This window comes from Littorina saxatilis, linkage group LG11, assembly GCF_037325665.1.
Source record: "Littorina saxatilis isolate snail1 linkage group LG11, US_GU_Lsax_2.0, whole genome shotgun sequence".
Lineage (NCBI taxonomy): Eukaryota > Metazoa > Mollusca > Gastropoda > Littorinimorpha > Littorinidae > Littorina > Littorina saxatilis.
Window position 1 is genome coordinate 30,030,810 of NC_090255.1, and position 27,500 is coordinate 30,058,309.

General features: G+C 41.8%; 2 long non-coding RNA genes across 2 annotated transcripts; one reads left to right on the forward strand and one right to left on the reverse strand.

Moving 5' to 3' along the window:
- Positions 1-922: 922 nt before the first annotated feature.
- LOC138980224 (uncharacterized) lies at positions 923-11,436 on the forward strand. The gene is made up of 5 exons (XR_011460271.1): positions 923-1,971; positions 3,479-3,592; positions 4,438-4,543; positions 5,298-5,450; positions 8,352-11,436. It is a non-coding gene; the product is annotated as an uncharacterized lncRNA (long non-coding RNA).
- Positions 11,437-15,105: 3,669 nt separating this feature from the next.
- LOC138980225 (uncharacterized) lies at positions 15,106-25,270 on the reverse strand. Its single transcript, XR_011460272.1, has 6 exons — positions 24,499-25,270; positions 23,839-23,907; positions 22,608-22,701; positions 21,472-21,642; positions 20,919-21,018; positions 15,106-17,622 (listed from the first exon to the last, which is right to left on the reverse strand). It is a non-coding gene; the product is annotated as an uncharacterized lncRNA (long non-coding RNA).
- Positions 25,271-27,500: the final 2,230 nt, after the last annotated feature.

Genomic DNA, 27,500 nt, shown 5'->3' on the forward strand with positions numbered 1-27,500 from the left:
TTATTACACACCGGTACGACCGAACATAAGGTATCAATAAACTCCTCTTGTGCAGCGGGTTGAAAGTATACCCTGATCCCTCGGAGATATACCTCCACTCCGGTCTGAACGACCTCACGTGACATGTTATATGGTAGAAGAGCATGCTGTCGCTTATTCTCCTTCTGAAGATGAGGTATACCCTCAGTTCGGTTAGACTGAAACGATGCTCAAGCAGTGGAATTTGTGTGTGGTTGTTTCAGAGCAAAATGTTATTTTATCCAAACAAGAAGATATTCTCGCGCACCGCCTTGTTCAGGATATCCACAAGTTGACAATGATGTGTGCGAAATAAATAAACAATGAAACGAACCAGAACGGACGGACGGACGGGCAGACTGACGGACGGACTGACGGACGGACCGACGGGCAGATTGAGGGACGGACCGATCGATGGACGGACGGAGGGACGGGGGGAGGGGGGGGCGGCGGGAGGGGGGGGGGGTGGCGTTACGGGTAACCCCTCCTGATCCGGTCCTGCAGGGTATTCCTTCAACCCTCTGCACAAGAGGAATCTATTCGGATACAGACTGAAGGACGGACGGACTGACGGACGGACTGATGGACTGACAGACAGACTGTCGGACGGACCGTATGGACGGACATACGGACGGACTAAAAGGACGAAGGAACGAATAAACGAAGGAAATAACGAAGGTCGGAACGAAAGAGCGAACGAACCAACCCACGAATGAACGAACGAACGAACGAACGAACGAGCAAACAAACAAACAAACAAACAAACAAATAAACAAGCAAACAATAAACAATAATTGTGTGCAATCTGGCCCATTTTCAGGGCATTTGTCAAACGTTTGGAGGAGGTCCACAGTTAGGCCTGGGTGGGGGGGGGGGGGGTTGTCCCACCAACAGGAATTCCCCCCCCCCCCCCTCTCCCCTGTATTGGGCCCTGCACAAGAGGAATTTATTGATACGGACTGAACTTGAAGAACGGATTGACTGACGGACCGACGGACGGACGGACTGACGGACGTACTGAAGGACTGTCGGACGAACTGTCGAACGAACGAACGAACGAACGAACGAACAAACGAACGAACAAACGAACGAACGAACTGACGAACGAACAAACTGACGAACGAACAAACAAACGAACAAATTAGCAAATGAATACATACATTCGCAGAAAGAAAAAGGCAAAAGGTACATTTGTGGAGTCAGTAAGGGGGGTGGGTGGGCTTCCGGAACCCAGGAACCTTGGGAATCCCCCCTGGCCTAGAACACACACACACTGATCGACACTGACACACACACTGACACACACAACTTGACGAACGCACACACACACACACAATACACACACACACATCCACACCGGCACACACACACACACGCACGCACACACACACTGTGACACACACACGTAAACACACACACCGGCAATGACACTGACACACACACACACGTACCGTACACACTGACGGGCACACTGCCGGGCACACACTGACACACACACACACACACACACACACACACACACAAACACAAACACATACTGACATACTCGCAACTGACATAGCAGAGGGGGGTGGTAAGTCATTTGAACGTTTAATTTCTTTTGTCACAAATTTAACTACCCATCCGTTCCTTGTGTTTTTATTTTGAGATAGTTTTGTATTTTTAGTCACTGCAGCGAAGGGACATCACTCCCGCCACCTTATCTGTATCTTCTTCTGCTTGTTGCCGTAACACGTGTAGACCAGTCCAAATCGTCCAAATGTAGTGGTCATCTGCAGAGACGCCGCCGTGCCGTACAGCTTATCCTGGATGGGAGTCGGGATTCGCTTTTTTTGCACTGCCATTGATGCCAAGAACGGAGCAGCCAGGGTCATTTCAATTTTCATCCAGGAATGGCACAAGCGAGCCAAACCGGCCGATGGTCTTTCGACTCCATGGAGACAGCTGGTGAAGGTAATACTATTTTTATTCCTACATTCGTGTTGACGACAGAGTGCAACGTTTCTAAAATATGATCGGTGCTAACAGAGCAGCAGGAATATACGTGCCCTTGATGACTTGGTCACTTTCGGTTTCACGGTACCAGTAAAGTCGATCGAACCCCCCCCCCCCCCCCCCCCCCCCTTCCTTTTAGGACCTAAACAAATCTGAAAAAATCAGGTCTTGAAAGGAAGAAGTCTTGAGATGAGAGTAAATATAGAGAGGTTGTGGACAGACAAATCTGAGAAAACAGGGTCTTAAAAGGGAGGGAGTCTTTAATCAGGGGATATTAAAAGTGTTGTTCCACTGTACTACCAAAAAGAGGGGATACTGTTTGATGTTACTGTAAAGACTTACAGTAACACTGTTCTCTCCGATTGCCAGTGTTTGTACTTTGAAACAGATTGTATGACCGGCACGGTTGGCCTTGTGGTAAGGCGCCCGCCCCGTGATCGGGAGGTCGTGGTTCGAACCCCGGCCGGGTCATACCTAGACTTTAAAATTGGCAATCTAGTGGCTGCTCCGCCTGGCGTCTGGCATTATGGGGTTAGTGCTAGGACTGGTTGGTCCCGGTGTCAGAATAATGTGACTGGGTGAGACACGAAGCCTGTGCTGCGACTTCTGTCTTGTGTGTGGCGCACGTTAAAATGTCAAAGCAGCACCGCCCTGATTGGCCCTTCGTGGTCGACTGGGCGTTAAGCAAACAAACAAACAGATTGTATCCTGAAATTTAGCACTCCATGTGTTAACATTTCCACTTCCAGGTCTGTAGTGTGCAAACGTGTTGTCACTGTTACAGCTGAAATGAACTAACAAGAATACTAGTCTGATGTACATAAAATATGGGAGAGGTTTGGGGTCGGGGGTGGATGGCAAGCATAACATTGATAAATGACTATAGTTTTGCAGTGGTTTGCTCTCTTGTACTATGAGTGTTAACAGCAATTGTTTATAATTTGTTACTCAACTTACTGTAAGGACTATTACTATTAGCTTTTCTCAGCAACTGCAAACAATTGTGACTTAATTGCAAGAGCGCTTCATTTAACATTGGGACACTTCTTTTGGTTTTTTTAATGGCTATAGTGTAGAAACTAGAAATGCTGAGATACATTAATGTAGTCATGAACAACAGCAACAACAAAAACAAGAACATGTTTTGAATTCTGATAGCTAATGAAACTGACAGCTTGATTAGAAATAGAATTATGTAGTTTTTGCAATTGCTGACTGAGTTGCATCCTTTGGTTTTACCTTGCATTGATTATCACCTTTGCTGACAATTGACTCATTGAGTGCAGTATTGAGTAACGTATAGTTATTTTATTTCAAGTTAACTTCTGGCTCTGCATGGTGTTAATCCTACTCAAACTTAGTCAAAGTAAGGTATCATTATTTATGAATAATGTGAAGTTGAAGATACAAATTAATGAGAAAGTTTGTGTATTTTTCTGTACACTCTTGCTATTTACTGTTTCAGTGCTGAACCATTTGCTTGAATGCTTGATCAGATGATGACAGAGTGACACCTGGTGGTACCCAATAAAACTGCCTTTGCTGCTATAACTACAAGAAATTTCTACAATTCAGAACAGTAAGTGCATGAGGTTCCATTTTAAGCTGTCAAGAGTAAATCTCAGGAATAGATTAGAAGATTTAGTTATGTCACACATGTCTTGCTTTCTTGACTTTTCTCACACTCTCTTGTCAGACTCAGAGAGTGCATGATTGTACATTTTTTTTACAGTAATTTTTTATGTTCCTAATTGGAAAACAAATGTGTCATAATCTTAGTGTTTAGGATAACTATATGGCAGAGAGAATCATGGAAATGATTGGGCGATGGGGGTGTGTCGCTGGTGTGCAAGAGGGTGGGTGGGTGTGGAGAGAGTAGTGATGGTAGTCAACTACTAACTAAAAGATTACTGATTGCATACATTTAGTGTTTATTGATTTGGAGGGTGGGGGAGGAAGGCAAGCAGTATTATTACATGTGTATGGGTATACTAGTTGTGCATGTTCCAAATGGGGGTGGAGGTTGGCATGGCAAGCAATAGCTCAGTCGGTATAGTGGCCTTGAAACCGGTTGTGGGGATTTATTTCTCAGAATTGACGTTGTGCAGACTCTGCTTGGTTTCTGAATAGCTTATTAAGCCTGTGACTGTGTGCATACATAAAGATCTCAAGTTCACAGTTTCAGGGCTTGGAATTAATGGAAACATCAACACACATGTAGGAAAAACTCAAAAAAAGGAGGGGGTGGGGGGAGTTTGGTCCCACGGTAGTGTTTGAATGAAAGCAATCTTACTTTTTAAGAGGGTAATCTTGCAGGACTATGATTCTTACATTGGTAGTTGACTAGTGTAGTTGTGGTTTTGTACTAGTGAGGAATGTCATCTATGTCATGTGATTTCTTGCTTCTTCTTTTTGTGTGTGCAGCTAAAGATGTTGGACCTTGCCTACAGCCTAGTTTTGCATAGATCTCCAACACCGTGGCTTTACTCTGAGACACCTCAGAAAACACAGCCTTTTCTGCTGCTGAAAGGTAAACATTAGGTTAAATTTGTGTTTGTTTTGATTTGTATGTTTTCCTTTTGTAGTCTATGGCAGGAGATTTGTGCAGGTGTACAAATGGTAGAGGTGTCAGAGGAAATGTCCACTTGTTACTTGTCTCTATATCAGTATATATGTATCACAAATACGCATCAAATGTACTGATCAATAGAGACCACATGGACAATTTCAAGCACTTTTCTGCCAGGGGTAGGGTCAGCTATGTAAGAATCATGTCTTACTCTGTTCATGCAAAAATAAGGTTCTGCATTTGAATGAGTTTGAATCAGGCACCTGTGTTTTTGCTCTTGTTTGTGCCCTCTTGTGAACTGTTAACTTATGAACAACCACCCCAGCAAGCAACTCTTTACTGTTCTGAGCACAACAGAAGAGCGCATGGTCTGGGCATATGGATGGTAAACACATCTCATGCACAAGTACAGGCCTGAAAGTGGCGAGTATTTTCAATTACTCGCCATGGCGAGTAAAAATCATGTAAATGGTGAGTAGAAATGTTAATCTACTCGCCACATGCGAGTAAAGTTGATAAAACAAATGGTTGTTTTGACGAGTAAAGTTTCAGTAAATTATGAGAAGTACATGTACTAGCAGTGCTTCATTTTGTGGACTTTCAGTGCTGAAGTATGATTGTGTGGATTGATCATTTTGTATTCTGTTATTCAGATTGCCACTTGCTTTCTTTTACATATATTTACAAGATGGTGGCTGATTTGTGTGTGTTGCAGAACACAGGTCCATGAATAAAAGAACCCAGCTGGTATTCTTCATTCATGGAAAATGAAAGGAAATTTATCAGCCAGGATTCGCCACTCACTCTGCTAAGGGGGAACCCCGGTCAGCCCGACAGTGGATGAACAGCTTGGTCCTTGGAGGGAAAGGTAACTACTGCAGCACTTTAGAAGGGGTCTATGTCGACCAACAGTGGCTGTATTCCCTGTATGTTAATTTCCTGTACATATACAGGGAATATACTTCCGTTAGACGCCATGGAGTTACTTCAAGCTTGTGAAAGTGATTCAATGGACGAGAGTACCAGCGAGGAAAACATAATACCAGGCTGTTGGGGGTGGGGGTGCAGATGTTTCTTTAACTAAATCCGTTTTGATAAACGGTCGAAGCATGTTTTGCTTGATTGGATGCCGCACGCGAATTCAGGATTTTAAATAGATTCTCCTATCTAACCGCAGTCACGCGCTTGGCGCAAGATTGTACGATATTATACTTCTTTACAGAAAATCCAACTGTATTCCCGGTACACAGGGAAAACACCTATGGCTATGGGGAATACACCTTCTTTTGGTCGACATAGACCCCTTCAACCTTACAATATGTGAATGTGTAGAATATTATGCTTTTGCTTAAAGCTTGTTACATATGACTAAGACAGAAATGTTAATCATTCCCTTGGTGCAAATCATAAAAAGAACAATAGCGATCTGATGTACTGTGGATCAATCGAGGAAAAGGTGTGTATGACCTAGAAGAAACTGGTTTTGGAAGTGCTGAGGATGGATGGAACATTGATGCAATATCATTTACTACATTGAACCTGGGTTTCAAACTGAAGTGCTTTTTTATGCAGGGTTCGTACAGAGTCCTTGAACCCTGGAAAACTCCTTGAAAATTGGAAAACCTTTTCCAGGCCTTGAAAAGTGCTTGAAAATAGAGTTTTGTTAAATAGTCATTGAAAAGTACTTGATTTTTCCAAATTGTTGCCTATACATTTCGTCAGCAGCTTGTCTTATTTAAAAAAAATGCAACCCCCTTTTTTTTCGTCAAATACAGTACACACATTTTGGGAGAATAAAAGATCGAGTGAAAACAAATTAAAGCAGACGAACTAACTATTACTAGTCACCTGTAGTTGCTTCCCTTCCTGAAGGTAAGCTTGGTGCTTTGCATTAAATTGGGGAAAATCATGTCCTTGAAAAGCATTTATTTGGTCCTGGAAATGTCCTTGAAAACTCCTTGAATTGTATCAGCTCTGCCCTGCAGGAACCCTGTTTATGCTTCTTGTTATATATACTGTTCAAAAAAAGAAACGCATAGCTTGTAATATTTGGTTAATTTAGTTATATGGCTACAAGGATATCCACCAAACTGCAGAAAATGTTTATCTGGTCGTCGACCTTTCGTCCATTGTCACAAGTGAGCTCTGCACGTGACGCATGCGTTATCAGTGGCTACAATGTCAAAATTGCTCATTTGGCATGACCACTCGTCATGCTTCAGTGTAATGTCGTGAAACTCGGGGAATATTGAGCTCTCACCATGTCTTCCAAAACCCATAAAAGCGGATTGTTCGCCACAAAGAAATCAGACGACAATTCAGCGACGAAAGATGGCCCGATTGAGCAGAGAAGACCGCCAAATTGCATTGGGTCGTTTACAAGCAGGCCAAAGTCAAAGTGCAATCGCCAGGCACTTCCACGTGTCCCAGGGCACCATCAGTAGACTGTGGGTCAGGTTTCAAGCCACTGGCTCCGTTGCTGACTTGCCACGAGCGGGAAGACCAAGGGCGACAACTGCTGCTCACGACCGCTTCATACGGCTCCGCCACCTCCGGAATCGTTTCCTGTCGGCCTCATCTTCTGTCCAGGCTCTCCCCGGGCCACACCGATTATCGGACCAGACCGTGCGGAACCGCCTGCATGAAGCTGGTTTGAGAGCTCGCAGACCTCACAGAGGAGCTGTCCTCACCCGCCGCCATCGCCAGAACCGAGTGCAGTGGGGCAACCAGCACCTTCGCTGGACCGTCCGGAATCACTGGAGACACGTGTGGTTCAGCGACGAGTCCTACTTCCTGCTCCAGCGACATGATGGTCGGAGGAGGGTCTACCGGAGAGTAAACGAACGTTACGCGCCCAACTGTGTGGATGAGGCACCCGTTCATGGTGGTGGAGGCGTCATGGTGTGGGGGGCGATCAATACCGCTGGAAGGAGCACCCTGGTGCACGTCCAAGGGCGCATAACTGCCCAGCGATACGTGGAGGAAATTCTGCGCCCACACGCCCTTCCTCTTCTGGCTGACCAGGATGCCATATTCCAGCAGGACAACGCTCGCCCGCACACAGCACGACTCACCACCCAGTTCCTCACCGACCACCATGTCCAGGTGCTTCCCTGGCCATCCATGTCGCCAGACATGAACCCGATAGAACACCTCTGGGATGAATTGGACAGACGTGTGCGCAGGCGAGAAGAAGCGCCGGCAAATCACCGCGATCTATTGCAGGCACTTCAGGAGGAGTGGGACACCATCCCACAGCAAGATATCCGGCATCTGATCCAGCCCATGCCCAGAAGGTGCCGGGCAGTTGTTGCTGCTCAAGGCAGTCACACCCCCTACTGACTTGACAGCCTCGGCACCCAATCGTATTGATTGACTGATTGATTTGAAGATGCAAATGAACTGTGTGTGCATTCAACTGTGTCCATACCAAATTTCAAACAAATAATCTAAATATTGGATTTTCTGTTAATTTTTTCGAAAAATAAAACAAATTTGGCAAGTAGCAACTATGCGTTTCTTTTTTTGAACAGTATATATGGTCTCGATTGACTCCTGTGTTCAAGAGACTGTAAACAACCATAAACAATCTTGTGTTGTTATGTGGTGGTGGTTTTGCTGTTGTCTAGCATCTACCCGTAATTGGCTTTATCAAATGCACCAGAAACGAGCATGAGTTTGTCGGATTAGTGAACTGTTTGAAAAACTTTAATGTATTTGTGGTTGACAGGTTGTTATTATTTCTATATTGTGTTCTTCTTTTTCTCAGGTGGGCTGTCTTCTGAAACATATGAATCGGGAGCGTCACATCTTTCTTCCTGAGACATCCCCTCTTGAAAATGGTGTGGCGTTTAGCTGAATGGAAACGTGGCAGTGTCCTGTTTTTCATAGCTTCGATGCGCGAAGTTGGGGATTTCAGCAGAGAATTTATTGATTGATTAATTAATTAGTTATTTAAGCTCACCTCACTCCTTAGTGTTATTTAGGGGGATGGGGGGGGGTGGTGTTGGCCTGGATCTTGTTAGTGAACTTTCTTTCTGGCAACTCGCATCAGAAATTCCAGGTTTGCTTTCAAGGCAATAGACGGTTTTTGAAAATAATTCTGTTAGGATTATCAGCAGTCCGGAGGTGTAAAAATCCCTGTACTGCAGTCAGGTTTTTCAAAACATCTCGAGCACGCTCTACGCCTCTGACGGGCTGTATCCCACAATCGGGACAAACGACCAACTTGGATGTGTATGCCATGCGCACAATATGATACCCCTTGCCTTTAAAAATCAGCGGTCACGAGTTCATCACAGTTCAGAATTTGTTGTGTAAAAGATAGCCGCTGTCAGCTAGCCATTCGTGGCTCAGGTGATTATATTTAATACAAATTTAAAAAAAGGTTTCTTATGTAGCGCACGCCGCACAGCATACACATCACAGTCAGTCGCTTGTCCTGATCGCAGGATAGCGTGAAACATGCTCCGGGAGACTGCCAATAATCCTTACATAGTTATTTAAAGAAATTGTGTATTGGTACAGCATGTTATGCATGTACTAAGATAGCTATTTGTAAATATTTGGTAGATATTTATGGTGGTGTCCCGAATTGCTCCCTCCCAATTTGCCCCATCCCATATGGTCCCCAATTATTCTTGCATTTTGCTGTGAGTAACATAAAGGCATTTGTCTGAAGCGCATTTCCAAAAAGACCCCCCGCGGGTTAGGGGGAAGAATTTACCCGATGCTCCCCAGCATGTCGTAAGAGGCGACTAACGGATTCTGTTTCTCCTTTTACCCTTGTTAAGTGTTTCTTATATAGTCAATGTTTGTACAGATTTTAGTCAAGCAGTATGGAAGAAATGTTAAGTCCTTTGTACTGGAAACTTGCATTCTCCCAGTAAGGTAGTATATTGTACTACGTTGCAAGCCCCTGGAGCATTTTTTTATTAGTGCTTTTGTGAACAAGAAACAATTAACAAGTGGCTCTATCCCATCTCCCCCCCTTTCCCTGTCGCGATATAACCTTCGTTAAACACCAATTAAAGAAAGAATTTCCAAAAAGCATAGTTACCATTTGTTTTTTTAAATCTGAATCCGTGACTGTTGTTCTTGAATACTCTTTCGTTTAGGTTTCCAAAAATGCTGATATAAAGGGGAAGGATAGTTGAAACTGTAACCGTTTACATTTTGCTCCCAGATTTGCAGTTGTTGTTTTTACTAGGAGTTTGGACGGGCTCGGTGTTCTTGTGGATAAGACATCGGCCTCCTATTCAGAAGGTCATGAGTCAAAATCGCGGCCGCCTGGTAGGTTAAAGGTGGAGAATTTTCTGATCTCCAAGGTCATTGCTTATGTGCAGACCTGCTAGTGCCTTATCCTCCTTCGTGTGTACACGCAATCACAAGACCAAGTGCGCACGGAAAAGAACCTGTAACCCATGTCAGTGTTCGGTGGGTTATAGAAACACAAAAATATCCTGCATGCTTCCCCCGAAAGCGGCGTGTTGCTGCCTGAATGGCTTTGGTAAAAGCGGTCATACACGTAAAAATCCACTCGTGCAAATTTGTGAGTGAACGTGGGAGTTTCAGCCCATGAGCGAAGAAGAAGAAGAACTATGAGTTTTACTCTTTTAAAAAAATTATTTTCAAATTCGAAGATTGCCACAACAGTAGTCTATCTCATCCGACTTGAACCCTTCAGACTCCCTGTACATGTACTTGCAGTTTAAACTCATATTTTGTCTGAGAATAGTTTTCAAATGCAAAGTCCTTCAGAAAAACTGCGAGATAAAAATCTGGAGTGCTAATATCGTGTTGGTGTATCGTGTCAGTGGCCGAGTGGTAACGCACTTGCGCTCGGAAGCGAGAGGTTGCGAGTTCGACCCTGGGTCAGGGCGTTAGCAATTTTCTGCCCCCTTTCCTAACCTAGGTGGTGGGTTCAAGTCTTTCGGATGAGACGAAAAACCGAGGTCCCTTCGTGTACACTACATTGGGGTGTGCACGTTAAAGATCCCACGATTGACAAAAGGGTCTTTCCTGGCAAAATTGTATAGGCATAGATAAATTTTCATAAAAATGTCCACCAAAATACCCGTGTGACTTGGAATAATAGGCCGTGAAAAGCAGGATATGCGCCGAAATGGCTGCGATCTGCTGGCCGATGTGAATGCGTGATGTATTGTGTAAAACAATATTACATCTCACACGGCATAAATATATCCCTGTGCCTTGAATATGTGCGCGATATAAATTGCATAAAATAAAATTAAAATAAAATCCCCGAGCTTAGAACTGTACCCACAGAATACGCGCAATATAAGCCTCATATTGATTGGTATGTAAGAAATGTTAAAGTCCTTTGTACTGGAAACTTGCATTCTCCCAGTAAGGTAGTATATTGTACTACGTTGCAAGCCCCTGGAGCAATTTTTTGATTAGTGCTTTTGTGAACAAGAAACAATTAACAAGTGGCTCTATCCCATCCCCCCCCCCCCCCCCCCCCCCCCCCCTCTTTCCCCGTCGCGATATAACCTTGAACGGTTGAAAACGACGTTAAACACCAAATATAGAAAGAAAGAATAATCTTTGAACAGCATTTGGTTGGAAAATGAAAGTCTTCACAAAGCTATCTTCTTCTATTTGTGTGGGTTAATATAAATAGGATTTAACATAACAATGTGGTACTGGTATGGGTTTTGTAAAGTGATTACTCAACTTCTGTGAATTGTACCTTCGTGGTGATCATGCTACACACTGGGTAATTCAAGCACAGAAAATAATATTTCTTAATAATTTGGCCTTATAAATGTACTCCGTGACTGTATTTGTATATGGTGAAAAGGAGAAGATATAAAATTTGTGAAATAGGACTTCGTATTTGGTTTTGTCATAATGAATTTGTTGTTTCTGTGTGTGTGTGTGTGTGTGTGTGTGTGTGTGTGTGTGTGTGTGTGTGTGTGTGTGTGTGTGTGTGTGTGTGAGAGCATGCATGCGTGCTTATGTGTGAGTGCACAATTGTGTGTGTGTATTAATCCAGCAGAAACAGCTTCTCTTCCATACATTTGAATCATTTATATTGATACCACATGGAGACTATTCTGAACACACAAGCGTGGTTTTCTCTCTACAGTGCTTTTCCTAAAGTTAAATATTGAATTTTTGAATTTAAAAGTTTTTGGCACACCACTTTAAGATAATGCTCAAGGAAAATAAATAGTCTTCTTTTTTCATTAACGCTTTTTCTCACAGTGATGTGTCAATATCTCAGACGCAAATCCAGAGTCATGCACCGTTTTATGCTTGGGAAGCGCACTATGCTCACTTTGGTAACGGTCACTGTTAGAAACATGCATACCAATCAATCAATTAAGCGAAAATGAATGATAAGATTCGATGATGTTCTTCTTTTTGTGCACAGGCGGTTATATACAAACGTGCATAGTGTCAAAAGAAATCACACACACACACACACACTGAAAGTATGAAGAAGCCCCTCCAACTTTTGGTTGAGTTTGACTGCATTACCTTGAGGAGACTGACGACACTTCACAATGGAAAAAATAATAACTTTTACATTTCAGTGATTTGTTTTAAGTACAAAAGTACAAGTGAAAGTAGAAATAAATTAATGTGACACTATCCCGTAATCACATATCAGGGTCAACTATAATCAGTCCATTGGTTTACAAAACTTTATTCAATTTGTTATCATGACAGAAACAATGCATTGTTTTTTTAAGATAACTCAAGCATAAATGCTTATTTTAAGTCATCCTGGTATGTACATAACAAAGTTTAGCATGATGGCGGACTAGATACATTTACTCATTTCAGACAACGAAAACAAACAGACAAACCTGATGCGCAAGCAATCAAAAAAGGGAGGGGGTGGTAGTACAGAACTTGGTGGGGGTAAAAACAAGAAACAAAAAGAAATGGGGTACGAGAGAACAGAATTCAGCATAAGGGGGAAAAAAAAGGACGACGAAGACTTGGAGCGCCAGAAATGTTGGAAGAGTGGGTCACGTCACAATAATATTAAATGCACAGAAGACACACACGCAAAGTTAATACATTTTGTGATCGGCGAAAATGGCACTAAATTACATAACGATTGGGCCATAATCGATAAGTCGAAACAAGGACACAAAACACGAGAGAAATTACGAAGAACAATTGGTCAGGCAGCATTTGTCTCATGACAGTGTCAAATGAACATTACAGTGAATAAAATGTAGAGGCTCATGTACGGAACATGCCTGGTTGTCTTAATAAATTCTTGTACAGTTATGAATATGGTCTGATTGACATTCCGGGAATATTGCGGGATGCCTTTCAATAATATTTCAATAAACTTATAATCAGTTATCAATTGACAATAATCGTACATCTCTACACAAGGGTCAATGCAACAAATAGTGCTCAGCAGTCTCCCTTGGGTAACCGCACTCACATTTGGGGCATTCCTTGAGGTGCCGCTGACATAAATCAAAATTCAAATCACTCATACCAATACGCAGTCTGCAATTATGGACTTTTTCAAATCTATCTCCAAAATAATAATGACATGGTACTTTAAAATCAACGTTGATTGCAGTAAAGTAATTGACTGACAATTAGGGTTGTATGTGGGGTGCCTAAAATTTGAACTTTTCTTATTCCCGAATATTTTTTGTGGGCGCAGAAGCACGGGGCAAATGGTATTGTTTTTTTCTGGAGGGGGATCAGACAATATAAAACCAATTAGAGGCCGAGTTGCCTGACAGAAAGGCCAATTCTAGCCCCAGTCCATGCCGGTTACATGTAATTAGCTATGCACACATTTGAGATCGATACCCAACCTTACTGAGCATCAGTTCTTTGCGTTATTTTAATTTTCTTGTTTTTCTTTAAAATAAAAAAGGGAATGGTTTTATTGATGTCATTTTATTATGTCATTATCTAGTCAGCATAAATGACTTTTGTGGATACAGGAGAAAGTGTTAAAATGTGAAGATTTCAAGTGTGGTTTGTGGTCATCTGCTCAGTTGACCACTTAAAATGTTGTTTCATTTGATGATACGTTTTGTTTGGTGTTCCCGCTTGAATGTGACAGTAAGTTGTACAATGTTACTCTGTGTGTGTGTGTGTGTGTGTGTGTGTGTGTGTGTGTGTGTGTGTGTGTGTGTGTCATGTGTGTGTGTGTGTGTGTGTGTGTGCGTGCGTGAGTGTGTTTGTGTGTGTTGGTGTGTGTGTGTGTTTGGTAACCGGCTTTGTACAGCGGGACCACCTTATTTTGTCATGTATTTTTTATTCATTCTGGAGCTTTATTAGATAAACTGCCCATTTCAATCACAACTCTGGTCTGGTCTTATTGTCAGTGTTGCATAAATGATTGTATGTGAGCTTGTGAACATACAAAGAAAAAAGAAAGAAACATTCTGTGTCGAAATATCTTGACTAAAAATCAGGCGGAAGACTACACCTGTTGCATTTCCTATTATGCTCAGGCAATTATAACTGAGGGCGGAAGCGACAATGATTCGTTTTCCCCCCAGATAACATTAATTTGTAGAGACGGAAAAGGAACACGCACATTCTGGAACTGATTTGTGTAAATAACTGAGAGGGTGTTTTGTCTGTTTTGTGAAACGGTCCTCACACATTTGCAAAGTTCCACAGTTAGGCAGCTGAATTAAAGCATTACATAATGCATAGTGTAAACTCTAGGCCTACTTCAAGGTCTTATTACTTCAAGATGCATACACGTGCTGTTGTATCTGTTAGTGCTTGCCGGACACCAGTGCTGATTAAAATGGCTTAGATTGTTACTAATTTGAAACTACAGTATGTCCTTTTACGCGTTGTGGCAACTGAATTTTGTTGGTACCGATGATTTATACAAAGACTTTTATCACAGGTTTCTTCCATATCAAACATTTATACTTACCTTCAAGTTCGAGTTTACCTTTACTTTCACGAGGAGAGTCTGTGTGTGTGTGTGTGTGTGTGTGTGTGTGTGTGTGTGTGTGTGTGTGTGTGTGTGTGTGCGCGTGCGTGTGTGCACGCTTAAATATTCTTGATTTTTGAACATAAGCAGTTTATCTGTCATGGAGTTGTGTGTGTTTTCATGTCTGCGTGTTCTTTTCCCCCTCCTTCCTCCTCTCGGCAGTCCGGCTTCAGTCATTTTATTCCTCCCCTCAAAGCAGACAGCAGCATTGTGTTAATGTTCAGAACTTTGCCAGGTTTTTTGTTTGTTTGTTGTGCTTCTTTAATTTAGGTTTGTTGTTTGTTTAAAACACTCAAACATACGCACACATCCACACGCACACTTTTACTTTTTAAGTTATAATAAGTATTGCATTCAGCCACGGTTTTTTTTCTCAGTTGATATTCTGATTTTTGCCATTTTTTTGTGTAATTTGTTTTTGTTGTGCTTGTTTGATGTAGGTTTGGTGTTGTTTGTCGTTGTTTGTTTAACACACACTCAAACACACACTAACCAGACACACACACACACACACACCACCACCACCACCACCACAAGAATAGGTTTACACTCACTTTTTCCTCCACGTTTTAATTTTGGCAATATCATTAACCCAGGATTGCAAAGCAGGGATCATTTGTCAATTTCATAACAACGTACATACAATTTCAGCTGGTCACTTCAATAAAATGTGCATCATCACAGGTTTCTGCTGGAATGACAGTGTCTTATCTGTCAACACAAAATACACACACACAAAATGAGTGTGATGCTGTATGCCTCCTAACAGATCCTAACTTCACCCTCCAAACCTCCCTGCAGATGTATGTTCTGTGCACAAAAATAACCTTTTAAAATATACAAAATGCAGACAACATTTCTACATTTGTAGTTGTGCTGCAGACCTGTTTACCCCCATAAGTGTTTTGGAGTAATGCTCAGCCCCAAAAATAGTAATCCTGGTACAAAAATAGTAATCATCCAGCATTCGTCGCCAATTACAACGCACATGACAACTGTGTCTGCGAAACGCAATCATGCACATATATCAGGCATGGGAATTGAAAATTGTATAAAAGGCGGAAAATTTATAACTGAAGACGCGAAGCATCAAGTCGACGGCGCGAAGCGCCTAGCCTTACTAGGGGGGTCCGGGGGGCATGCCCCCCGGAAAAAAATTCTCCAAAGAACCCAGATGGTGCAATCTGGTGTCATCTGAGCTCCAAGTTTGCCATTAAATTCTGTTTTTAGAATCAGATTTTTTAGTACAAAAATGTACCAATTTTTGCTTTTTTGAAGAAAAAAAATATATACATGTATTATATGGTTTAAATTTGTAAAAAAATTGATCTTCTTGAGACAAACAGGAAAATGTAACTTGTAACACAATCTGTGCAATCTGGTTTACTTTCAAGACATAAAAGTTCAATAACTGAGGCGGGCGGTAGCAGTGCGTGAACAAAGTACGGACAGTTTTCGCGGGCTTTTGCGCAAAGGCCAAAGTAACCGGTGCTTTTTTTGTGTGCCTCCCCCCTTTATTTTTTCGGCGGACACTTTTGCATTTTCGGCGGAACAAAAAAAAAATTCGGCGGAAATCCGCCGTTCGGCGGACAATTCCCATGCCTGATATATCCATCATTCACAAACAAAACACATCAGTCAGTTTTTGTAGTCATCATAATGTCAAAGAAGATTACATCAAAAGCACATGCATCACTGATTCTTTTTCTTTTGCTCGTAGTAGGCCTTTTTCAGTGTGTCAAGCGCTTCTCTACTGTACTTGCGCTTGCTGAAGGTACTGAACTTGTCAAATTCAGGTGCACGGAGCCCCTGGGGCTTTTAGTCATACCTCAGGCAGCTATCTATTAGAAGAACTACCAAGTTTCATTGACTTGCACCCAAAGAGTCAAGAACTGCGATTTTTTTACGAATCAATTTCGTACTCGGACCCGGCTGGTCTTGACCTATTTTTGGATCTAAATTTAGATCAGGTAGATCACCACATCATGCACAAAAAGACACGTCACTAGCAAACTATGTCAGACATCATCATGAGTTTGTATAAAACAAAATGGAGGCCGGAATCACTCAGTTGAATCGAACTCCGACCAAACACCACGTAATAACTAGGTTAATTTATGCACTCGCGTGAACAAGAAACTGTCGAGCTTCACAGATGTCGTCGTTGGGTAGTTTTACTACCATAGGAGGATTTTTGAACTGTAAATGCACTCAGCTGCAACAAAAACGCAAAACGAAGGCTGTAAGCTGCACTGTGCCTTTAAGTAGCTCAACACAATGATCGCAGCCCAGGGTGCTAACACAGTTTGGAAGGTCAAGGTTTTATAGTATGCTTCACTAACGGGATCTTATAAAAAAAGCTAAAACATTTACCACTGAAGAAAAACCATCTCTGAACAATTCAAAATTGTCACACTACTAGTTTTACATTTTAAGGATCTTGCCTAGTGCACATCTTTTTATTATGAAACATTTGTATTGTAAACAAAAGAAAACACAATGTCTTGTGATCTGTAAATGTTCTTAATACAGGGAACTTTATACATTGTTCAAGTGAAGTACTGTACAGCCTATTTAGCTTGTTCATTTTCTCCCTATAATCTGCTACAATTCAATAAACTGCTGTAAACTTGTGTGCCCTTAAAGTAGATTTATGTCCTTCTGTGTGGGCACCTTCTTCTTCTTCTTCCTCTTCAGTGTTCAGTGTTTGCATTTGGATGTGTGCTCTCTGGCCAAGTCTTGTTGCACAGGGGTACGGGTGGCAAGAAAAGGCCACCCTCTCAGAACGTGTTGCAGAGTCTGTTCTTCCTACCCTAGCCACAGTCGCACGCTGTAGGTGCAAAACCTATCCTTTTGATGTGTACCTTCAGACAGCAGTGTTCTGTGCAAAGGCGAAAGATGGCTGTCTGTTCTGCGTGAGTAAGATGGGGCTATGGTCTTGAATGAGCTGGTAGCTGTCTGTCTTTAAAAAAAAAAAAAAAATAGACATCAAAGAAGCTGCAGCACCAGCCAAGTGTTGACTGTTTTCTTTATGCGTAACCTGGTCCTGGCAGTAGCTGTTGTCCATCTGTAAACAAGCAAGATCATTATTATAATATATTGATGGTGTATTTGTTTTACCCAAAAGACGATTAAAATAACATTTAATTTTTGTTTTAGTTATGTGGCATACATGCAGTGGAACGATCATATCTTGTGATATCTTCCCTCTGAGAAAAAAACTACTATTCAAAATGTACTTTTACATACTTTTTTGTTAACTTAGGCTTTTGAAGATCCACATCCAATCCTGCCACAATGTAGGCACAATCATAGGCTAAAATTGTCAGGGTTATTTACCATCGAACTGTCCTCAACATTCTATGCTGACACACACACATGCACACACACACTGGCACAGACACATAACTTGACTTCACTTAGGAAGGTTATGTGATGCTTAAATCATTTGTCTTGCCACTAGTTCATCACAAGTAACCACTGTGTTTATTGCTGGTATGTGCTTAAATGGAGGGATAGTCTTATCCCATGGTAAAACATTTTTTTTTTAAAAAGCCTGGCAGGTGATGTGAGATGTGAGCCAAATTGTGTTCACGAAAAGCAGCCGGCCTTTAATAACACAAAGCTGCCTCTGTACACAATTCTGCTTTTACACATGCTATCCCTTAACTTGGATTCATACCAAAAATCAAGCCTGGTTTCATAGGAAACAGTCAGAATGTTGATTCAGCATTTAGAATGATAATCTTATTTCATGTACACGCCTTGGCAAATCTGACAATTAAGTAAGCAGAAGTTTTCTTCACGGGACGGATTTGCTCATTTTATTATGTAGCAATGCACTTCACTTGGTCACATACACCCCCCCCCCCCCCCCTCTGTGCACAGTGATAGTTTTAAACAAGGAATTCTGTAAACACAGGGGTGGTCAAATACACCCCCCCCTTCCCTCTGTGCACAGTGATAGTTTTAAACAAGGAATTCTGTAAACACAGGGGTGGTCAAATACACCCCCCCCCCTTCCCTCTGTGCACAGTGATTGTTTTAAACAAGGAATTCTGTAAACACAGGGGTGGTCAAATACACCCCACCCCCCCCCCTTCCCTCTGTGCACAGTGATAGTTTTAAACAAGGAATTCTGTAAACACAGGGGTGGTCAAATACACCCCCCCTTCCCTCTGTGCACAGTGATAGTTTCAAACAAGGAATTCTGTAAACACAGGGGTGGTCAAATACACCCCCCCCCCCCTTCCCTCTGTGCACAGTGATAGTTTTAAACAAGGAATTCTGTAAACACAGGGGTGGTCAAATACACCCCCCCCCCTTTCCCTCTGTGCACAGTGATAGTTTTAAACAAGGAATTCTGTAAACACAGGGGTGGTCAAATACACCCCCCCCCCCTTCCCTCTGTGCACAGTGATAGTTTTAAACAAGGAATTCTGCTGTAAACACAGGGGTGGTCAAATCCACCCCCCCCCTTCTCTCTGTGCACAGTGATAGTTTTAAACAAGGAATTCTGTAAACACAGGGGTGGTCAAATACACCCCCCCCCCTTCCCTCTGTGAACAGTGATAGTTTTAAACAAGGAATTCTGTAAACACAGGGGTGGTCAAATACACCCCCCCCCTTCCCTCTGTGCACAGTGATAGTTTTAAACAAGGAATTCTGTAAACACAGGGGTGGTCAAATACACCCCCCCCCCCTCCTTCCCTCTGTGCATAGTGATAGTTTTAAACAAGGAATTCTGTAAACGCAGGGGTGGTCAAATACACCCCCCCCCCTTCCCTCTGTGCACAGTGATAGTTTTAAACAAGGAATTCTGTAAACACAGGGGTGGGACTCTCTTGTGATGAAAAAGGAGGAAATCCCTTTTTTTCCAGGGGGTTCGGGGGCATGTTACCCCAAATTTTGGTTAAATGGTACATTAAAATCTGTGCAATCTGACAAAAAGGACATTCTCCACACTCCCCAACCTCCCCCCCCCCCCCCCCCCCCCTCAAAATTACTATTAGTTATCAGGAGTTTTCAGTCAGCACAATTTAACTCTCAAGCCTCCAGTGTTCTGTTTCATCTCCACGTCACTCCAAATCATTCAGTCAACAAGTCATAGATATTGTAATGAAATGTGACGCGGAAAAATAGATTACTCCAGCAGAATTCGTAAGTTGTGTCCGCGGAAATCCGCGGAAAAGTCCCACCCCTGAAACAGCACTGCATGGTGCCTTTTCCAGAAATAAATTCATCAAAAAATGTCAACTCACAACAGCAAGAGTCAGTGTGTCGATTGTTCATATGTGACAAAGTTGAGGGATGAGCTTATCCTATCTTAAAGCCTGGCCAGAACTGAGACGGTGACGAGAAGTAGTGTGCCTATAATGACACAATGCTTTCTTCGTAACCAATTAGATTCAACATCTCAGATCTGGTCAGGCCTATACAAATGCCATCTCTCAACTTGGTCCATACAAAAATCATGAACCTGGCTTAATTCTGTACAGAGTGGGAATTTGTTTTTCTCTTTTTCGAAATCCAAAATAAGCAAAATCAGGTCTTAAAATCAATCAATCAATATGAGGTTTATATCGCGCGTATTCCGTGGGTACAGTTCTAAGAGCAGGGATTTATTTTATCTTTTTATTTTATGCAATTTATATCGTGCACATATTCAAGGCGCAGGGATTTATTTATGCCGTGTGAGATGGATTTTTTTTTACACAATACATCACGCATTCACATCGGCCAGAAGATCGCAGCCATTTCAGCGCATATCCTACTTTTCACGGCCTATTATTCCAAGTCACACGGGTATTTTGGTGGACATTTTTATCTATGCCTATACAATTTTGCCAGGAAAGACCCTTTTGTCAATCGTGAGATCTTTAACGTGCACACCCCAATGTAGTGTACATGAAGGGACCTCGGTTTTTCGTCTCATCCGAAAGACTAGCACTTGAACCCACCACCTAGGTTAGGGAAGGTGGGAGAAAATTGCTAACGCCCTGACCCAGGGTCGAACTCGCAACCTCTCGCTTCCGAGCGCAATTGCGTTACCACTCGGCCACCCAGTCCAAGTCCAAATGGAGCAAGTCTTAAAATGGGAGTGAATTTACAGATGTTATGAACAAGAAGTCTGCGAAAACAGGGTCATTAATAGGAAGGAGTCTTAGATTGGGGTGTCTTAAAAGGGGCAGGGGTGGAGGCCACTGTAATGACCATGAAATAATCAAAATAATACTATCAGTCATCTTATTCTCTACCAAATTTCTAGAGGTCAAGACAATGATACAGATTATTTACTTGTGTCACTGTTAGTGTCATTCTATGAATAACAGACCGATAGAAAGAGAGCTCTGTGTCTTGTACCTGGGTTCGTGCTCAGTTGCTTGAAAATTGACTTGTCAGAGGTTCTTCTTCAGCCTTACACCAGCCTACAGCGGTAGCTTCTACTTCACCAAACTTTGTTCTGAAACAAAACAAATAAAACACATCTTCAGGGTCAAGCATATGTATCAAATCATGATCACACAATTAAACCTTCTTCTTTGGTCAGTACTATTGAAGATTTGTTAATTGTTTCTTGTTCACAAAAGCACTAATCAAAAAATTGCTCCAGGGGCTTGCAACGCAGTACAATATATTACCTTACTGGGAGAATGCAAGTTTCCAGTACAAAGGACTTAACATTTCTTACATACTGCTTGACTAAAATCTTTACAAACATTGACTATATTCTATACAAGAAACACTTAACAAGGGTAAAAGGAGAAACAGAATCCGTTAGTCGCCTCTTACGACATGCTGGGGGGCATCGGGTAAATTCTTCCCCCTAACCCGCGGGGGGTTGTACAAGATAATGAAATAGAGTGAATTTTGAAGTGCATTCATAATTAAAGCCCAATCATGTGGTTTAACCTACCTAGTCTTGAAAAGCCTGTCCGAGGAAACAGATCAAGCACCCTTCCGCAGACCTTCCTGACGGAAGAGTCTTGGTTGTAACCGCTCACTTTCTAAAGTAGTCCATAAGCAGTTCCATGTGCCTATGTTATCACTGTAACCAGCTCCTTTGTGTACCTGTGATCTGGATGAGCTGCAACACATAAAACTTTCATATGAACACTATGTCAAGTATACCAGTTAGCATCCATCAAACACTGACTGACTGAGGAGCATCACAAGATCTGTTCTAAGGAGGTAACAACTATTGTCACAAAGTGTTTATGATACAGCTGCAGGCACATGGCACTGAGTGGTCAATTGGTGAGGGGGGGGGGGGGGGCAGAAGTTCTGCTCAGTCTTGTCTGCTGATACTACACTTTGTGGTGGTGTAAGGCAGGGAATCACACCCCAACCACTGGCCCCGCCCACCTGGTGTCGAGTGCCTGTGGATACATCAGTCCCAGTCATGGCTGGCCCCCGGTTGACAACTGCCATGTACGTCATGTACGGGTACATTTACTTTGCAGTACAGATTAGTTTTCAATAGCAATGACATCATGGACGCACACCTGCCCAACGCAGACAAGGACAGCAAAATCAGGGACCAAACGTGATAAAGAGTAACTAATCGTCACAAACATCAAAATGCTTTGCATTTCTTGACCAGATAACAATCATTTCTGGGCAATTGAAGATTATTATTCCACCTACAGGCTATCACCCCCATGGCTGTTACTTGTAACACATTTCATTTCTTAAAATATGTTTTGTAAAGTAATACTGTAGTTAATAGATTTCTCTGAAAGGCACATTCCTTCTCATGAAAACAATTTGGCTCACCGTCTAAGATCTGGTCAGGCTTTAAAATGGGATAAGACATGATCTCTTAACTTGTTCACATACCCACAATGAACGGTCTGGTTGCTCTCTGCGCCAAGTGCGATTGTGTTATGAATAAATGCTGTAAAAGCTACAACTGTACTAGCTCATTTAAAAAAAAAATCACAAAATGTCATTTCACCACAGCAAGCAAACAGTGTGTTTATTTCTGGTATAGAACAGACACACACACACACACATACACCAAAGCAACACAAAAGCCCAAAACATGCCTACCATCTAAATGAGGAATCCAGTTCCAACTGTCTTCTGCCAATATAACACTGCCAGAGACACCATGGTGTAGAAAGTCAGTTTAAAGAGAGACTACCTGAAAGAAAAATGATACAATAATAATAAAACACCCAGTGCAATAGACATACTTGCTCGTTAAAGGCTTACTTTACCATGTAAAAACATTTTGCTTCACAGTCTCAGATCTTGTCAGGCTTTTACTTGGGATAAGATCATCCCTCTACTTGGACGAATAGCAACATAGATCAGCTTGAATGCTCTCTGTGCAGAGTGGTTTTTGTTTGTTTGTTAAAGAATTAGTTTTGTTAACAACACTTGGTACCTTTTTGTGAAAATATTTCATCACACATTTTAACTCACCACAGCAAGCAGTCACTGAATATATAATTTTTTGTATGTGGCCAAGATGAGGGATTCCATGTTAAAGCATAGCCACATTATACTGTAGTGACAAGGCAAGTGGGCCTTTAAATTGTAAACTGATATATTGTGCATTTTGACTTCTTCATAAATTATAACCCTGATGCAGGCAGTCATCAGTACATGTAGTGGTTTAGTCCCTTGAATGAGAAAAGAATGACTTTGCAAGAAAGAAACTTGGAGTCAAAGTCAAAATACCCTTTAAATTAAAAACTATAGATTCCACAGGGTTTGAAGTTAGAAAGCTCTGAAAATAACTCTGCTATTTGAAATTGACTAATAGTATTAACTTATACCGCCATACATGATACACATGTACAGACAAATGAACTAAGGCTTGTGAAGATCCATAATCCTGCTACACAAAGACACAATCATTCAGAGGTTGAAATTGCCAGGGTCATTTTCCATCCCCATGTAGCCTGGATTTAATTACTGGCATGTTTTTCAGTTAAAGAGATGTGTCACTCAGAATGACAGGAGATGGTTCACTCAATGCAGAGCATAATATAACATTGATTTCTTCATGCCATCTGATTTGCAGTTGAATTCACAGGGCGAGAAAAATTCTAGACTGTCCTCAACATTCTATGCTGACTGTAAATTGTAATTATATAATACATCCACCCTAGCTAACTGGTACACTAATCACTTGCTCTGGCTTACTTCTTTTTCCAACATAATAAATCTGTTATTTGTACTTTAGCCTTTTGTGGTAAAATATTCTCATTACCACCAGTTGCACTCACAAGCTATTGCACTAGTGTATTTTGGAAATGATCAAAGGACTTACTTGTGTTCTACAACAGCACCATGTCAGTGTTGCGGGAAGAATGAGGCAGGGCTTGGTAATAACTGAGACCTGCAAGTAAACAGAACATATTTAGAATCCCAGCATGTGTTATAATTTGTGTATATTTATATTATAAGGTCTTACATTGCAATAACAAACACACACACACACATGCACACACTCATTCAATGTGCTCTATGTGCTAAGAATAAGAGTGATTGTTTAATGAATTAACGCTGAAGAAGCTACTAGTTGCTTAAACACATTCATAGCAAAATGTCACTTGATCATATCACCACATCAAGCACACTGTATCTTCATTTCTGGTTGTATACATTGTATGCAAGTGGAGGGATGATCTTATTCCATGTAAAATCCTAGCTCAGCTGATCTCTCTCAACTTGGATTCATACCAAAAATCAGGAGCCTGGGTGTTTCTGTTCAGTGGGCATTTCCCTATTTGTTTTATTTGAATGCATTTCTTAAAAAGAACACTTCCTCTGCATAGCCGTCAGGATGTTGGTTCCACCTTTAGGAATGTGTCTTAGTGGACGGACAATCTTATTCCATGTACATGTTCCATTCCTTCGTGCATTATGTGATTCTACTGTATTTTAGTCATAAACAATGACCTTCATTCTAATAAGAAGAGACTATTACCTTTCACCTCGGACGTGTCAACTCATATTTTGCCGCTGAGTCGGTGGACAGTTGCTGGAAACCGAGTCCGTCGTCACACTTCGGGCTTTGGCAACTAAGTTCACTTTGCGGGTCTTTCCCCTTGTAACACCATACTTGTTCGATCACAGTTTCTTTGTTCATCGGCCGAAGCAGGCCCCTCCTTCGCTCCCGTCTCGGCCACAGTTTCCTCAGTGCAGTCGCTGAGTCGGGCATGAGAGCCCGCCCTTGAACGCACTCTCCCCTGTACCGCATAGTTTTAAACCTCCCCACCTTTTTAATCTCCCTGTTTGCCGGAGCTAACCACTATCGGTAACAGTGACTCAACCGCAGGACTCTGAGACGTTCGCAAGAACCCAGTCCTCTTCGGAAGAAGATGATCAAAGATGCATTGCCGACGCCGGCCATGTTGAATTAGTGAAAACCGAAACGTGGAAGCGAAACTAACTTATCTTCGGGAATCAATTAGGAAAACTATATGTGTAGTAGGTAGAAAAATGGCATTTAATGAGACAGATAAAACTCGGATCAAATGAGAAAGAAAGAACTATCCAAACTTGCAAGCACAGCCGCGGTAGTCCCTAAGTACGTACTGAAGTTCCCGATCCATGTTTTAGTCTAACCAGCGCTGTCTCTAGTCTATAGATGCGCAACAGGATAAGAGATACCCTGAGGTTATAAGTGATACTCCCACATACGTTGCACAAGCATAGTTTAACGTTACCTTATGTACGGTCCAACCGGTGTGCAATGGGTGGAGAGAGAGGGTACACCGAGAGAGAGAGAGAGAGAGAGAGAGAGAGAGAGAGACTCTGAGAGAGAGAGCGGATTATACGCGGGATAGCAGAAGACTGAAGGGAGAAAATAAAGGTCAAGCGATACACGGCTTCAAAAAAGGAAGACTTAGTGGACTCGTGGGATTAAGAAACCAATTAGTGGCCATGTTGTACCCCTCCGTCTAAATACCAGCAGCAAACAGCTTACACCTGTCGCCATCTTGTTACTCTCCGCCCCACAATGCGCGAGAGAACAATATAGTTCTTTCCGTCTCCGGCTGTGCTGCTTGTTCATTCTTTCATATGATATTTCTTTTTTGTTCCTTTACTCTCTCTCTCTCTCTCTCTCTCTCTCTCTCTCTCTCTCTCTCTCTCTCTCTCTCTCTCTCTCTCTCTCTCTCTCTCTCTCTCTCTCAAGACGAATGAAACAGGCATTACTGTTTACATAAGTGAATCAGTTACATATAAACGACTACCTCATCTTGAGGTTCATGGAGTTGAATCAATATGGATTGAAGTTAAATTAAAAAGATCTCCGCCCTTACTGTTAGGATTTATTTATAGAAACCCTTCTGAAAGAGTAAATTGGGCAGATAACTTTACTATTATGATGGACACTGGATTCAAAAGAAATCTTGCTCTCAGGAGATTTTAATATTGATTTACTGAAGCCACATAAAAATTGGAATGATAAAATTAATAGCTTTGATTTGCAACAAATGGTTCAGTTACCCACTAGGGTCATGGCTGTTTCTAAAAGTCTTATTGATCATATTTACGTGTCAGAAAAACAAAATATTATTGAAACATGCGTTCCTATTTTATCCTGCAGGGCTCATTATCCAGTGTGTCTTATTACCTGGTCAAGGAAAGGTATTAAGATCCCTAAAGCTGGACATAAAACTGTAACTTATCGTCGTTTCTCGCGTTTTAATAAAAATGCTTTTCTCTCTGATTTAATTCAGTCCTCTTTCTGAAGTCTATAGCTTTCAGAATCCTGATAAAGCTTTGGAGCATTGGTATAATATTTTTATTTCTATTTATGATAAACATGCACCATTAATTACGCACAGAGTTAGACATATTGAGAAACCAAAGTGGGCGGGGATGTAGCTCAGTCGGTAGCGCGCTGGATTTGTATTCAGTTGGCCGCTGTCAACGTGAGTTCGTCCCCACGTTCGGCGAGAGATTTATTTCTCAGAGTCAACTTTGTGTGCAGACTCTCCTCGGTGTCCGAACACCCCCGTGTGTACACGCAAGCACAAGACCAAGTGCGCACGAAAAAGATCCTGTAATCCATGTCAGAGTTCGGTGGGTTATAGAAACACGAACATACCCAGCATGCTTCCTCCGAAAGCGGCGTATGGCTGCCTAAATGGCGGGGTAAAAACGGTCATACACGTAAAATTCCACTCGTGCAAAACACGAGTGTACGTGGGAGTTTCAGCCCACGAACGCAGAAGAAGAAGAAGAAGAAGAAGAAGAAGAAGAAGAAGAAGAAGAAGAAGAAGAAGAAGAAGAAGAAGAAGAAGAAGAAGAGAAACCAAAGTGGCTTGATCAAGAAACAGAAGATGCTGCAAACCACAGGGATTATTTGAAAGCAAAGGGTGATTTTGAAGGATATAAACGGCAAAGAAATAATGTAAGTTCCCTAAAAAGAACTAAAAAGAAAATCTATTTCACTGAACTAGTGTCATCTAAACAAGATTCAAAATCAATTTGGAAAGCCATTAATTTATTAACAAACAAGCGTTCTAATTCACACCCTACTGCCATGAAAAATATTTCCGCTGATAAACTTAATTTACATTTTTCTACAGTGGGGCAAAAAGTTATTCCTATTGATAGAACACAAGAAAATGATTTAAATACCTTAATAGATCATTGCAAATCTAAGAGAATAGAGGCAGAAATGCCGCTACAACACATGACTGTGTCTGAAGTTTACTTTGCACTTGTTCATCTTAAACAAACAGGAACCCGGGGTGTAGATAGAATAGACAGTAAAATATTGATAATAGCTGCTCCTGTAATCACAGACACCTTGACATACATTTACAACTTATGCATTACCACCTCTTATTTTCCAACTGCATTTAAGCAAGCTAAGGTAATCCCTCTGTTTAAATCGGGTGATCCTTCTGATCCCTCTAATTACAGGCCTATTTCAATCCTGTCACCACTTTCAAAACCCTTGGAAAAACATTT